The 16921-nt window shown below is 46.1% G+C and overlaps 1 protein-coding gene across 1 annotated transcript in view; it reads right to left on the bottom strand.

Annotated features, from left to right (window-relative positions):
• Positions 1-16921, bottom strand: part of LOC127411295 (echinoderm microtubule-associated protein-like 5) — a 144746-nt gene that overhangs the window by 102472 nt on the left and 25353 nt on the right. The gene's annotated exons all lie outside the window — the stretch shown is intronic.

Below are 16921 nucleotides of genomic sequence, written 5' to 3'. Positions count from 1 at the left end.
AAAAAACTTTTTAAAAGGAACCATTCAACCTGGGAGCCAGGAGCTGAAAACACAGAAGCTCATACAGAAAAATGCAGTATTACAGAATGACTTTCAAAAGAACACCACAAACTTACCACAATCACAAAAACAAACTCACCATTAAACACAAACTAGGAATAAAGACCCAACAGCAATTTGAACAACACTCCTTATTTTACTAAGCAGAGGTACTCAAAGCAACACTTCAATCATGCATTCTGAATAACCAGTCAAATTAGGAATTGTAAAGTCAAAGAGAGAAACATTTGCATAACCTGGGTGCCTCATTAACATATTAACAGGGCCACTAACTTATGAGACCAATAATTAAGGTATCCTTTATCTTTAATACATTCTTTTAACCTGCACTGATAGAAATATGCGTTGCGGATGACCAACAGTTAACAGCCCCTACATAAGACTTTTTTTACTGCGTTTGTAAATTAAACTGTTTCCTGTGAAGCATTTGTGTATTCCCTGTCTCTGTCTATGTTATAGGCTCATGTTTCTACTAGCAATACATTCTGAAATCATTATTAAAACATTTCAAGTAATTGTGTCTGTATTACTCAATGCTGCTAATACCTGCATGTATAGGGTTCCAGTAAATCCTTGAGGCTAGGTCTGAAAACATCTTTAGCTAGTCCAATGTTGCAATAAATGCTAGTTCAAGTTTGAGGCATCTTTAATATTCATGACTCGAAACTGCATTTTTTTAATACTCCACATTTATGAACAATTATAGCAGACATACACAGTCTGACCAACCAGATTGGATTTGATTTGAGCACTTGCACAATAACAATGAAGGTAGTAAGCTCTAAAGTTCAGATTCGAAAAACAAACTGTGTTCAGTATGAACAAAGCCAAGTGAAATACTTTTTAAGTCAAAGTGAGTCATGTAGAAATTATTTTATCCACAATTTAATGTTTATTCATAGTGTCTCGAAAAACATTAGAGCACACCAAAAACACCAAATCAATGGGCCTTATTCATGAAACTAGAGAAGGACAAATTTGTTTGTAGAATATTCATGAATCCATGAATATGGATTCCATCATTGGTTTTACTAACAATTTACATTCATTTGTTGCACTGTTTCAAGGCCCAATGAGAGCATGAGCTTAATTTCCTTTTAGCACAGAGGGCAGGTGATGGAAATCTGTGTCACTTTAAAAACCCTATTTAGAGCATTGATCCACCATGCAAAGTCAGATTAGTGCTTGTGGCAGGTTGAGTCGCATTCAAAATGAATGTTTATGAATTTGTATTTTTGGTACTTTTGTATCACCAGTTGTTGCTTAAAGGTAAATCTGTTTTACAATTTTAAAAATTTGAAGTTGTTAACTTTTTAAACTAGTCTTAATTCTTTGTTTTATTCCTTGTTCTTGAACCATTCCCCCGTCCCCCTTTCAGTGTTAACTTCTCCAATTGGATGTGCTGCTTGCAAGACTGATGTCAAGCAAGTACATCTGGGGAGTGAAGGTGTGTAGTTTAAGTTTTTCCCTATGATTTAATTTTGTTGGTATTCATCCAATAAGGCTCTTCCCTTGATATAACTTAACCCTTTAACAGGCAACATGCACCACAAAATGCATTCTCCTTAGTTTCTTATAGCGGGTATGAGAGTTTCTTGCCCAACCTTTTTATTTATCATAGTTGGGTCTGTTTTGAGTATGTGGGTCACTTGACAAATTTGGTGACCGTTAAGCAGTGGTGGAAATGGCTGAGATTCACTGGGGGGTCAGTTACAACTGACTTTAAAATAAATTCTGTACTCCAACTTTGTTCATCTCCTGTTCAAGAATCCTCTACTTGCAGCAATGCAAACATTCAGCATATCCTTTTCATTAAACCTGCTAGTTTAGGACCTGTGAGGAGTCTGTTTCTCAAATTAGAGATTCCGATGTACTCGTCTATTTGTGCATCTGGGTTGTCCACTTCTCTGTTCTGGTTAGATCAAGTTTTTGTTCTTTCAAAACAGAAGTGTATGGACTATCTCTCAAAAGAACAGGTGTGTGTGGTTCGGTTTTTAAAACCGAAATTTCACTTGCATGAGTAAATTATGGGGGGGGGGGGAAGTGTACTCAATACCTCAGCTGGATAGACACTATATTGCTATTTCTACATCTCATTAAGTAGCAACCATTTTAACTTTTAAAACAAATGTTACTGTTAACACATTAAGGGTCTTTCCTGGGATTTGGTCATATTTAAATCCCCCAAAACTTATAAAGTGGTGGTTCACTAAAATGATATGTTGAGAGCTTTTTACAAGATGTTTATGTACATATTTAACTTAAAATTATTGCATTAAAATCTTTATCAATAATAATGCACACTCTATAATTTGTCAATGTATACATTTAATTGTTCCTTTGCTGAGAGAGATTCTCAAATAATTTAAGCTTTATATAAAAAGGTTTTTATAAAGATTTGTCCCTCAGTCTGAACTCAACCCCATCACAGCATTTTCAGCCCGTAAAAATTTTGGTTCTGCCCATGTGACATTAACCAGAAGTGACATCATTCAGCTGTCTTCAGCAGCGTGGTGCAGAAACGGGTAAGATATCAATCCTTTAATATTTAGAAGTGTATTATAGTAAGATGGGCAAAGTCAAGCTCAATAACTTTAATTTCATGTGACTGGGTTAAGATATTAAATCAGTATTTTTCCAAATTCTATTTTTTATATATATATAGATATATATATATATATCTCCTTTTCTCCCAATTTGGACCGTCCAATTCCCACTACTCAGTAGGTCCTCATGGTGGCGTGGTTACTCACCTCAATCCTGGTGGCAGAGGACAAGTCTCAGTTGCCTCTGCTTCTGAGGCAGTCAATCCACACATTTTATGTGGCTCCTTTTGCATGACACCACGGAGACTCAGCATGTGGAGGCAAATGCTACTCTCTGTGATCCATGCACACCTTACCACGTTCCCCATCGAGAGCAAGAACCACTAATCGTGACCACGAGGAGGTTACCCCAGCAACCGGGCCAATTTAGTTGCTCAGGAGACCTGACTGGAATCACTCAGCATGCCCTGGATTTGAACTCATGACTTGGTGGTAGTCGCTGTCAATACTCTGAGCTACCCAGGCACCTGTAGCTGAACATTTTGTAATCCCCCACCAAGTTTAAATTACCAAATCTCAGGAATAACCCTTAAATCATTTCTTAAGGATTATGTGATGCATTATTTTCTTAGACTGAATGAGAGCTGAAAATGGAGCTTTGCCATCATGGATAAACATTTGTTTTTATTAAAAACAAAACCATACAGTTTCAAACTGTAAATTGCAACATTTCTAATGTTTTTGCTAGTATTTGAAATTTAATGCATCTGGGGTTAAGAAGCATTTAGGTTTTTTTTTTTTTTTTTTTTTTTTTAATTAAATGTGTGTTCTAAAACATCTGAATGATATGTAATATAGATTATATCTCGGTAATCTTGGTTGAAACTGAACATTCTGAACATGCCTATATCATATTTTTTTTTTTTTTTTTTTTTTTAGCCAAATCTACTGGATATTTTTCCATTTGAATGAATGGGCATTTGCTGTCAGCAACGCTAAACCACGCCTCCATTGCGTGTGTGTGTGTGTGTGTGTGTAGGTCAAGACAGCAGAACAAACGTTCTCGAAGAATACCAAAACACATGGCTCAGTATTTATTTGTGCATTAAATTACACCTACTGCATGACTTATGTACTTGAGGATAGTATTGTGAGTGAAGAAAACTGTGTGTGTGTCGGTTGCCCGTGGATAGCCGTGTGCATTTGTCGATTTGTTGTGTGCAAGTGTTCTGGCCACTAATAGTCAACATTGCGCAACCACAGACATAGAAGATCCCACGCATTTATGTGAACCCGCATAGCTTTCGTAGGCTATTGAGTGGAGAAAAGAGACAAGTATTCTTCATTGCCCTAACAAATGTAGCCAGTTTGAATGGGAACGCTGTTCCATAATCATTGTATAATCATACTTTTCTATAGTAAATAGAAACAACAAATCTGCTAATATTAATTATGAATATTGTCTGAAGATGTGGAAGTCATGTTCATGCTGTTATTTAGCACATTTTGAAGTGTATCCCCTAAGATATGTTGCCAGGTTGAGGGAAGAAAAAGGGTTGATCCACAATATTACACACACATTACACTTACACATGTCATACATGCAACCTTAAAGCTAAACTTTTCTCAGTTTTGTCACACACACACACATATATATATATATTTAAAAAAGTCATTTTGTATTTTTAAATGAGGGGAAGTCGGAAAAGTCGTATCAAAACTTAGAAATTGATTACTTTGACTTTGTTTGTACCTTTTAATAGGGCAATGTGTCCTGGGAGATAAAATCTGACTTTTGGATGTTTTACTTAAGACCAAATTATATAAAGTGACATGAAATTATTTTTTTTGCTAATCATTTTCCACTCTTGCCTGTTTAAGGGTTAACCAGAGTTCCCTATCTGTCACTCACTCGACGTTGGTGTCGATGTAGTGAAACTAGGGGTCACTCTTGGGAGCCCGAGACACCTCTGGTCTTTGATAAAAGGCCAATGAAAATTGGCGAGTGGTATTTGCATGCCACTCCCCCGAACATACGGGTATAAAAGGAGCTGGTATGCAACCACTCATTCAGATTTTCTCTTCGGAGCCGAACAGTCATGCTCGCTGAGCTGAATATTACTGTTCATTCACCTGCTGGATCTGACGGCGCATTTCAGCGGCTTCTCCCTCCTCTGCACTGGTGCACTGCAAAGAATGCCCCTGGGCGCTTCGGCAGAAAAACTAGAGAGTATATTTTCTGAAAGAGCATTTTTCCCCTCTAAAAGAGTATATATTTCTCTAAAAAAGCGCACACACGGAACATCTTTTTAAAGACGCGTCTTTTTAAAGAAGCTTTTCTGATTGTGTGTTATTCCTGGTTGTGCTCGTTATCTTTCGCCTTCTAACGGTCACGATCACTGTCTTTCGTGTCTGGGCACTGCTCACGCGGAGACAGCGTTCATGGATGGTCACGTTCTCATTGCGAGAATATGTCCATGGCAACGTTGCGGTCGCGGCTCGCCTTCGTAAGAAAGCGAGCCACCCCAGAGGCTCCCGCCTCGGTCCTTTTACCCACGGGTTTGAGGCCAGCGCGGCTAGCACTGGGGGCGATTTGGGGACCCCAATGGGACCGCCTCCACCGGGTATCCCCCCACGGACCTCCCATTCCCCAGCACACTCGTCTGCCCCGATCGGGCTTCCGGGTGAGTCTGCCGGCTCGTTTCACGGCGAGTTCGACCTCTTATTCGAAGCCCGCGAAAGTGATGAGCTCTCGAGCGCAGCATCGGAGAGTGGGCTCGTCCAGTCGGAAGCCTCAGCTGGGCTCCTCCCTTCGGGGTCGATCGCCCAGTCAAAGGCTGACGCGGAGATGACGACATGCTTTCCCGGACAGCCGCGAGCGTCGGTTAGAGTGGATTTCACTGCTCTTCCCTGAACCCTCGCGGCTCGGTGATTGGTTCCTGGGCTCGCGGCGCCACTCAAAGCCACGCCCCGCCCCGTTCCTTTCTTCCCGGAAGTGCATGAAGAGCTGACAAGGTCGTGGGAGGCACTTTTTACTGCCCGGTCCCGATCTTTTCAGCTTCCCCGCTCTCACTACCCTCGATGGTGGGGCGGCTAAGGGTTATTCGGCAATCCCCCGGTGGATAAAGGCGCTCGTGGTGCACATATGCCCGCAGAGCGCCGCCACCTGGTGTGGGTGCCCAAAGCCCCCATCCAAGGCCTGTAGGTTTACGTCGTCTCTGACGGTCAAGGCCTACGGTGCCGCTGGACAAGCCGCCTCCGCCCTGCACACCATGGCTCTCCTGCAAGTCCGCCAAGGCGCTAAAGGAACTGCACGAGGGTAGTTCTGCCCCAGGATTGATGCAGGAACTGCGCTCGGCGACCGACCTCGCTCTCCGAGTGACGGAGGTCACAGCGCGATCTCTCGGGCGGACGATGGCCACACTAGTGGTCCAGGAGCGCCACCTTTGGCTCAACCTGGTCGAGATGGGTGAGGCCGACAGGACACGATTCCTTGCTGCCCCCATTTCCCAGGCGGGCCTATTCGGCGACACCGTCGAGGACTTTGCCCAGCAGTTCTCGATGGTAGAGCAGTAGATGGATGCTAGCCGGCTTATCCTGCCCCGGCGCGGCTCAAGATCCCGCACCCCATCTACTCATCGCCAAGGGCGTCCCCCTGCGGTGACTGCACCGGCTCTGCCGCAGCCCGCCCCTTCGGCCTGGCCCCGGCGTGGAGCCCACCGCAGGAAGCAGACGCCACCCGTCTCGTGGCCGCACAGAACCCGTGAAAGGCTACAAAGCGCCCTTGAGACGGGCGACCCAGGGACAACGAAACCCGCTGCTCTGGAGCTGGTAAGCAGATCTTCATCTTTTTGTTACCTTTTGCATTTAATTGCGCTGCATGCCCAAGTGGCTGCAGTACTCAAGAGCTCAGCAAGAGTGGTTTCCTTGTTCCCTGGGTCACATATCCGGTGTGTACGGCTGGCATCACGACCACCGTCCACTACTCCATTTGGCAGGTTGGCGCTCCAGCGGCGGTCTCCCGCCCTGAGCGCCCAGCTGTGGCAAAAATCCGCCCCCGATGTGACAGTCTCCGCGGGTCACGAGGACAGGCCTCTTCCTCCCCCGTCCCAGGCTGTTCCGGGGGTGGTCACAAGGAGCCAGGTAAGTGCTTCGATGTCCTCGGACTCAGCACGGCCACGATGTGGTGTGGCACCTCGAGCTCCGCCCCGCTGCGAGGCCCCACCTGCCGGTACATCCGATGACGTTGTCCCTTTGGTCCCCCTTGCGCAGAACTTGGACGCATGGCTTGCGCTTTCCAGTCCGTCACGAGGGCTGGTCCGGACCGTCCGACTCGGCTGCGCGATTCACTTCGCCGGGCATCCGCCCAGGTCCAGCGGTGTCCACTTCACCTTGGTGAAAGACGGAAACGCTGCTACCTTGCGTGGAGAACGCTACCCTCCTACGGAAGGACGCGATAGAACCTGTCCCTCCAGCCGAGATGAAGAAAGGGTTTTACAGCCCCTACTTCATTGTACCAAGAAAAGGCGGTGGGTTGCGGCCAATCTTGGACCTGCGAGTACTGAACCAGCTTTACACAGACTCCTGTTCAAGATGCTGACGCAAAGACGCACTCTAGCGAGCGTCCGGCATCAAGATTGGTTCACGGCGGTAGACCCGAAGGATGCGTACTTTCACGTCTCGATCCTTCCTCGACACAGACCCTTCCTGCGGTTCGCGTTCGAGGGTCAGGTGTATCAGTACAAAGTCCTCCCTTTCGGCCTATCCCTGTCTCCTCGCGTCTTTACAAAGATCGCAGAGGCTGCCCTTGCCCCGTTAAGGGAGGTGGGCATTCGCATTCTCAACTATCTCGATGACTGGCTAATCTTAGCTCACTCTCGAGATGTGTTATGCGCACACAGGGACCTGGTGCTCTCACACCTCAGCCGACTAGGGCTTCGGGTCAACTGGGAAAAGAGCAAGCTCCTCCCGGTTCAGAGCATCTCTTTTCTCGGTTTGGAGTTGGACTCAGTCTCCTTGACGGCGCACCTTATGAGCGAGCGCGCCCAGTCGGTGCTGGCCTGTTTGAAGGCGTTCAAACAGAAAACAGCGGTTCCACTGAAACTTTTTCAGAGGCTCCTGGGGCATATGGCATCCTCAGCAGTGGCCACCCCGCTCGGGTTGATGCACATGAGGCCGCTTCAGCACTGGCTCCAGACTTGAGTCCCGAGACGGGCATGGCGCCACGGGACACACCGCGTGGCCATTACGTCGGTCTGTCACCGTCTTTTCAGCCCTTGGACCGACCTCTCATTTCCACGAGCAGGTGTTCCCCTAGAACTGGTCTCCAGACGCCTCCAAAATGGGCTGGGGCGCTGTTGGCAACGGGCACGCAGCCGCCGGCCTCTGGACGGGTCCGCGGCTGCGTTGGCACATCAACTGCCTCGAGTTACTGGCAATTCTGCTCGCCCTGCGGAGGTTCCGGCCGTTGATCCAGGGCAAGCACGTACTAGTTCGGACAGACAGCACGGCAGCGGTAGCATATGTCAACCGCCAAGGTGGTCTGCGCTCCCGCTGTATGTCATAACTCGCCCGCCGTCTCCTCCAACGGAGTCAGCAGCACCAAGTCGCTGCAAGCCACTCACATCCCGGGCAACCTCAACACTTCAGCGGACGCGCCGTCACAACAGGCTACCCTCAAGGGAAAGTGGAGATTCCACCTTCAGGTGGTCCAGCTGATTGGAGTTGATTTGGTCAGGCACAGGTGCACCTGTTCACCTCCCAAGAATCCTCCCCACTGCCCGCTCTGGTACGCCCTGACCGAGGCCTTCTTCAGCATAGACACGCTGGCACACAGCTGGTCCCCTGGCATTCGCAAATATGCGTTTTCCCCCAGTGAGCCGGCTCGCACAGACCCTGTGCAAGGTCAGGGAGGACGAGGAGAAGGTCGTCCTGGTAAGCACCCTACTGGCCCGCCCAGACGTGGTGCTCGGACCTCACACTCCTCGCGACAGCTCCCCCCGGGCAAATTCCCCAGAGGAAGGACCTTCTTTCTCAGGGAAGGGGCACCATCCGGCACCCGCGCCCAGACCTCTGGAATCTCCATGTCTGGCCCCTGGACGGGATGCGGAAGACCTAAGCTGTCTCCCACCTGCGGTGGTAGACATGTTCACTCAGGCTAAGGCTCCCTCTACGAGGCGCCTGTATGCCTTTTAAGTGATGTCTGTTCGCTAAGTGGTGTTCTTCCCGTCAGGAAGACCCCCAGAGGTGCGCAGTCAGATCAGTGCTTTCTTTCCTGCAAGAGAGGTTGGAAGGGAGGCTGTCCCCTTCCACCTTGAAGGTGTATGTTGCTGCCATAGCAGCACACCACGACGCAGTCGACGGTAAGTCCTTAGGGAAGCATGATCTGATCATCAGGTTCCTAAAGAGGCGCCAGGAGGCTGAATCCCTCCAGGCCGTGCTTCGTTCCCTCATCGGACCTCTGTAGTTTTTCAGGGTCTACAGAGAACCCCCTTTGAGCTTGCAGTCAGCCGGGCTTAAGGCACTCTCCTTGAAGACTGCCCTCCTGACTGCGCTCACTTCCATCAAGAGGGTAGGCTCTCTGTCAGCGAAACGTGCCTGGAGTTCGGTCTGGGCTATTCTCACATGATCCTGAGACCCCCGACCGGGCTATGTGCCCAAGGTTCCCACCACTCCTTTTAGGGACCAGGTGGTGAACCTGCAAGCGCTGCCCCAGGAGGAGGCAGACCCAGCCCTGTCGTTGCTGTGTCCGGTGCGTGCTTTACGCATCTATTTGGATCGCACGCAGAGCTTTAGAATCTCTGAGCAGCTCTTTGTCTGCTTTGGTGCACAGCGGAAAGGAAGCACTGTCTCCAAGCAGAGGATCGCCCACTGGCTCACTGACGCCATAACTATGGCATATCTTGCCCAGGACATGCTGCCCCTGGTAGGGCTACGAGCCCATTCTACCCGTGGTGTAGTGGCTTCTTGGGCCCTGGCCAGAGGTGCCTCTCTAACAGACATTTGCAGAGCAGCGGGCTGGGCAACACCCAACACCTTTGCAAGGTTCTACAACCTCCGGGTGGAACCGGTTTCGTCCCAGGTAGTGGCACGCAACACAAGCGGATAAGCCCGGGATAGCCGGCCGGGTGTATCGCTTGCACATAGCACCTTCCACCTCCTTTTGAGCTGAAGACGTGCGCTGTTAATTCCCAGTAGTGTTCACAAAAGTTGTTCCCTGGTTGACTTCCTCCGAGCCCTGTGGCAGTCGAGTTTTCGGAGAGACTCGCTGCCGGCCCAGTACACGCGCTAACTAAGAGCCCGGTTCTGGGGTAGGTGCTCCGCATGTGGCGGTTCCCTGTAAGGCTAACCCCATGCAATCTATATCTTCCGCTAGTTCGTTCCCCTACTGGCAAACTGCATCTTCCTTGGGCAGAGCCCCTCTGCCCCAGTCTCCATGTTGTAGTAACTCCTCCCCCATTGGGCAGGATCTACCTTAAAGGCTCTCCACATGGTTGGAAAGACCATGTGATGTATTCTTCCACTTAAATATCCCCCCCTCTCTTGGGGCGAGATGTGGTCTCTGTGGTGTCCTACCCTTGGGAGGGACACCCCCCGACTAGACCTGGCGGCCCAGTCGGATAATCCCCCTTCTTTTTTAGGGAGTGGAAAAAGAGAAGGGGAAAGAGACCACGACTGGGTTAAACCTGTCTCTATCTCTGGGTAGTCGACTTGTCCCCAAAAAGGGCCGTTCGACACTCATAACTGTGTTGGGGGAGGTTACGTGTCGACCTGGTGTGCTAGCTGAGGCACACAGCAAGTCTGCCCACCACACACCGCCAGTTCACGTAACACAGTTCAGCCTTGTGGCGTTTTGTAAAGGGACCCCTAGTGTCACTACATCGACACCAATGTCGGGTAAGTGACAGATAGGGAACGTCATGGTTACTGGTGTAACCTCCGTTCCCTGATGGAGGGAACGAGACGTTGGTCCCTCCTGCCACAACGCTGAACTACCCGCTGAAATGGCCGGACCTTATATCGGCTCCTCAGCGTAAAACCTGAAAGAGTGGTTGCATACCAGCTCCTTTTATACCCATATGTTCGGGGGAGTGGCATGCAAATACCACTCGCCAATTTTCATTGGCCTTTTATCAAAGACCAGAGGTGTCTCGGGCTCCCAAGAGTGACCCCTAGTGTCACTACATCGACACCAACGTCTCGTTCCCTCCATCAGGGAACGGAGGTTACACCAGTAACCATGACGTTTTCCTGTTCTATTCTACAGATAGGGACAGTGGGTTTTCTTATCAAGTGACCAATCAAGATCCAGTGGAAACTAAATTTAATGTAGCTGTTGACATGGCTTTGCAGAATGCATCTGGAGTTATCAAAGGTGCTCTTTGGATTTGAGCCTGACCATAAGGGCAATATATTTCAGCATAACTTATAAATTGGTCTGTATGTACAAATATGGAGTGTGCTTTTATTTATTTTTAAAGAAGGTGGTCATGGACCAGAACTGACACTGTTGTCCAGCCCTCACCCTCACAATGAGGAGCAGAGAGCCAGCCCTCGTCCCCATGAGGAGGAGCCTAGAACCAGCTCTTGCACCCACAAGGAGCTGAGAACTAGCCCTCATCACCATGAGGAGCCCGAGCCTTGCCCCCAGAATCAGCCCGAGCCCCCACGACGAGGAGCCCGAGCCTCACCCCCACGAGGAGGAGCCAAGAATCAGCCCTCACGCCCACGAGGAGCAGCAGAGGACCAGCCCTTGTCCCCAAGCAGAGCCCATCCCTCACCCCCACGAGGAGGAGCCGAGAACCAGTCCACACCCCTATGAAGAGCCCAGCCCTCGCCCCCACGAGGAGGAGCCGAGAACCAGTCCAAACCCTATGAAGAGCCCATCCCTCATCCCCACAATGAGGAGCCCTCATGAGAAGGAGCTTAGAACAGGGGATGGGGATGTGGTGGAGTGCATTCCTGTCCCCGTCGGTAGTGGTCGTGGGGCGGGGCCATGATAGCAGTCTCCCTGTCGGTAGTGAGCTCCAGAGGGACTGCATCGATTGCACTGGGGGGCAGTAGATACGATTGCCGCAGGGCCACCCCGATGTGCGGAGCCTGATGCGATCGCACCGGCTGCACCGCCCTGAGGACAGCCCTGCCTAATAGTATTCAATAGACATGCCACCAATGGAAGCCAACACATTACCAGTAGAGACCTACAAGAACCAGTTTGTTTCCATTTGTTTCCAACATGCCCAAATCAGTACTGAACAATTCAGCAATGGAATCCATTCGGTCTGATTATGGAAATGAACTTAGGATGCACCAAACATTATGTTGTCAAAAAGCCTGGCCTTTGAGACAAAGGACCAATGCAGATAAATGCTACATATCAGTTAATTAATCTTGTAGATATATTGATTAACCACTGGTTTACTGGCCTGTGAGGGCCCTACGCCAAAATGTGTATGAGGGCTATAAACTAAAACACTAGGACATTGTATTTTAAAGAATTTTGTAATAATCAAAATAACTTCACAGATCTTTATTGTAAAGGGTTTAAACAATGTTTTCCATGCTTGTTCAATGAACCATAAACAAATAATGAACATGCACCTGTGGAACGGTCATTAAGACACTAACAGCTTACAGACGGTAGGCAATTAAGGTCACAGTTATAAAAACTTAGGACACTAAAGAGACCTTTCTACTGACAGGTACAGGATGGCAACAACAACGGCCTGAGTTACACCAGGAATGCACAATCCCTCCGTCAGTGCTCAGACTGTCTGCAATAGGCTGAGAGAGGCTGGACTGAGGGTTCATAGGCCTGTTGTAAGGCAGGTCCTTACCAGACATCACCGGTAACAACGCTGCCTATGGGAACAAACCCACCTTCGCTGGACCAGACAGGACTGGCAAAAAGTGCTCTTCACTGACGAGTCACAGTTTTGTCTCATCAGGGGTGATGGTCAGACTCATGTTTATCATCAAATGAATGAGCGTTACACTGAGGCCTGTACTCTGGAGCGGGATCTATTTGGAGGTGGATGGTCCATCATGGTCTGGGGCAGTGTGTCACAGCATCATCAGACTGAGCTTATTGTCATTGCAGGCAATCTCAACGCTGTGCGTTACAGGGAAGACATCCTCCTCCCTCATGTGGTACCCTTCCTGCAGGCTCATCCTGACATGACCCTCCAGCATGACAATGCCACCAGCCATACTGCTCATTCTGTGCATGATTTCCTGCAAGACAGGAATGTCAGTGTTCTGCCATGGCCAGCGAAGAGCCCAGATCTCAATCCCATTGAGCCCGTCTGGGACCTGTTGGATCGGAGTGTGAGGGCTAGAGACATTCTCCCCAGAAATATCCGGGAACTTGCAAGTGTCTTGGTGGAAGAGTGGGGTAACATCTCGCAGCAAGAGCTGGCAAATCTGGTGCAGTCCATGAGGAGGAGATGCACTGCAGTACTTAATGCAGCTGGTGGCCACACCAAATACTGACGGTTACTTTTGATTTTGTTCAGAGACCCGTTATTCCATTTCTGTTAGTCACATGTCTGTGAAATTTGTTCAGTTTATGTCTTAGTTGTTGAATCTTTTTATGTTCATACAAATATTTACACATGTTAATTTTGCTGAAAATAAAAGCAGTTGAAAGTGAGGACGTTTCTTTTTTGCTGAGTTTGTTTTCTGTTATTATGCAAATTAAGAAATCGCTTGTTTACAAATCCCATTTATCTTAAAGGGATTGTTCACCCCAAAATGAAAACCCTCATGTTCCAAACTAAAGAAGAAAGTATGACTTTCTACTTCAGTGGAACACACAATTAGATGTTAGGCAATGTATTAGTCTCAGTCACCATTTAATTTGATTGAATGGTTTTCCTTTTATTGAAAGTGAATGGTGACTAAGATTATTCTGCATCTTGCTCTGCATCTCCCTAACTTGCAATGAAGGAAGTCTCAGTAAAGTGTGAAGGTCCTATCAGAGTTGTTTATTTGTCACATACACATAGTTCATAATCACAAGTAGGGATGTCAAAAGTACCGGAACTTCTTTACAGCGGTGGTTCAAGACCATTTTGACTGGGGGGCCAGGATGGGGCCGGGTGTGCTTGTAGGGGGCAACTGTATTATACCTTAAATGTTCCTGTACACACAAAAAATCATTAGCTGTTTTGATATTTGTGGACATGCAATTTTTTAAAGAAAACCAAAGATTCACCAAATTTGAGTAACATTTTTGAAAATATATAAACAAATAGGCTCATGACAGATGTTTCAATAAGTCAGTATATCCTAACATTCTGGTTTTACCCACAAACTTTAATCCATGTTTCTATGCTGTTCTTTAGAATGACTAATGCAGTAAAATGAATGATAGGCTTCATCATACAGATTTTAGGTTAGAATTTAAGCGGCAGGCTATAATCAGCATGTATAGGTCTTGAGAATGGTCACCATTTCCTTTAAGATTTTTTTACAAGTGGGGGGCCTGTGTAGCTCAGTGGTAAAAGACACTGGCTACCACCCCTGGAGTTCAATAGTTCGCTAGTTCGGACCCCAGGGCGTGCTGAGTGACTCCAGCTAGGTCTCCTAAGCAACCAAATTGGCCCAGTTGCTAGGGAGGGTAGAGTCACATGGGGTAACCTCCTCGTGGTCGCCATAATGTGGTTCATTCTCGGTGGGGCGTGTGGTGAGTTGAGCGCGGATGCCGCGGTGGATGGCGTGAAGCCTCCACATGCGCTATGTCTCCATGGCAACACACTCAACAAGCCATGTGATAAGATGCGTGGGTTGATGGTCTCAGACATGGAGGCATCTGGGATTCATCCTCCACCACCCGGATTGAGGTAAATCACTACGCGACCACAAGGACTTAAAAATGCACACTGGGAATTGGGCATTCCAAATTGGGTGAAAAAGGGGAAAAATCCAAAAAAAAAAAAAAAAGATTATTTTACAAGTTAAGCACATATTTAAATTCACTAGTTCATTTTAAATGGTCCAGAGTAACAAGTGAATTTTTAAATGTATGTATCTATCTCAATTACTATGAGTTTAAAAAAGTTGCATCCATCGAAATTATGTGACCAATAAGATGGCTTTAATGAGTGTTTTTTTTTCTTATCATTATGTCTGTCAGTGTCTATGCGGATTCCTTATTAAATGTGCTTGGTGTGTGCCTCTTATTAGAGAATGTTCTCCCCTCCCTCCCCCGGTACAAAGTCAATAAAAAATGTATAAAAATGTCACGGTACCAGTGTTTCTGCCGTACTGGTAGTACTGAGCACAGACTCCGTTTGATACATGACTGCTTCCAAATGCTCGCACACAAATTAGATATATTTGGAGGGGAAATTAATGCACAATTAATTAAATAATTATTGTATTAAATTAAAACCGTGATTATGTTATAGTGATTATTGAACCTCGAAAGGCTGCAGTCTTTGTCTAAATGAGCTGTGTGCTATAAAGTGAATGTGTGAAGCTGACCGCTCATACTCAAACAATGGAAACTCCAAAGATATTGACAATCATGCACGCTGTGTGTGTTGTATGAGATGACAGATGTGCATAGCACTCATTGACTGTGAAGCGTGCAGCACATGTGGACTATATATTAATATAATTAAATCACAGCATTTGTGCTTTAATGATCACACTGGGCCATGTAATGAACTGCTTATCTGAAGGTGTGAAGTGTCCATTAAAAACACATATCAAAATGAAAGCTCACATCAAAATAAAAGCTTGATTCAAAATAAAAGCTTATTCATTTTATTCACAGAATGCGACATCCACAACAGGCAGTTTCCAGCAGGATCAAAGCACATGTTTTATTTTTTCAGGCAACATGAAGTGGCATAGTTAAAAAAATTTACTTTGATAAACCCTCTGGCCTTTGGTTTCATGAAAAAATTATCGAAACGAAATTAACCAGTTATAACCGGTTACCAGCAGTTAAACCGTTTTACTTAGAAACAATTGAAAATCATGTTGTTCCTATTTCCTGTTACATTCTGCACATTTTTTTTATTCGTTTTCGGCCTTCGATTTCATTCCTTGAACCATTTTTAGTCCCTACTACTAAATTAATACCGTGGGACCCAGTCAAGTTAATTATTATACAATAATACTGAATAATCATTATTATTTTGAGGATTAGATTTGTTTTATAGAAAAGTAATATAAATGTCCTAATTACTTCACCCACACCTGGAGCTATTATTTTGACATTGACCTTGCAGTTTGTAGTTTACAATAGGTGTGTTCGACTTGAACTGTGTCTTGCTTTACCAGTTGGTGAGATTTGCCGGTTGCAGACGGGGGAGTAGTTAAAAAGACAGCTGTGAAGCTGGAGACTTTGCACTTCCCGTCATGTGCTGAACCTACATTGGTCACTGCAGAGCACATGATTTTTGTTTTCTTTATTGTAGACGAAGTGGAATTCAGATAGACAGATGCTTGAATTTTACATAAAATAACCAGAAACATTATTCATTTGAAAGGTTATGTGCTGCTTAAAGGGATGCTTCAATCAAAAAAATAATTTACTCACCCTCATGCCATCTCAGATGTGTATGACTTACTTTCTTCTGCGGAACATAAATTATGATTTTAAGAAGAATATTTCAGTTCTGTAGGTCCATACAATGCAAGTGAATGGATGCCAATATGTTGATGCTGCAAAAAGCACAAAGGCATCATAAAAGTAATCCAGACGACTCCAGTGTTTTAATCCATGTCTTCAGAAGCGATATGATACGCGTGGGTGAGAAACATCAATATTTAAGTCCTTTTAGGTAGAAATTATTTTCCCAATATGCATGAAGAATGCGAATCACCAAAAACACATGAAGAAGAATGTGAAAGTGAAAGTTTTCAGTGGAGACTGACAGAAGATCGCTTCTGAAGATATTGATTTAACCACTGGAGTCTTATCGTTTACTTTTATGCTGACTTATGTGATTTTTCAGGCTTCAAAATTTTGGCACCCCATTCACTTGCATTGGATGGACCATAAGAGCTGAGATATTCTTCTAAAAATCTTCATTTGTGTTCTGCAGAAGAAATAAAGTCATGCATATCTGGGATGGCATATGAGTGAATAAATGATAAGAGAATTTTCATTTTTGGGTGAACTTTTCCTTTAATATAGTACCTGCTGTGTGTACAATAATGAAGTTCAATAAAAGCCAAACAAATGTTATTTGAATTCCATTAAAGGAGCAAGTGTTTATCATTTTGAATTGTTTTTATAAATAAACATGAAATTACCATGATAAAAATAATATAACATGACATAAACATGATGATACTGT

This window comes from Myxocyprinus asiaticus, chromosome 20, assembly GCF_019703515.2.
Source record: "Myxocyprinus asiaticus isolate MX2 ecotype Aquarium Trade chromosome 20, UBuf_Myxa_2, whole genome shotgun sequence".
In the NCBI taxonomy this organism is placed as follows: Eukaryota; Metazoa; Chordata; class Actinopteri; order Cypriniformes; family Catostomidae; genus Myxocyprinus; species Myxocyprinus asiaticus.
The sequence above is the reverse complement of the archived record's forward strand: the minus strand, read 5'-3'. Positions and strand labels throughout refer to the sequence as shown.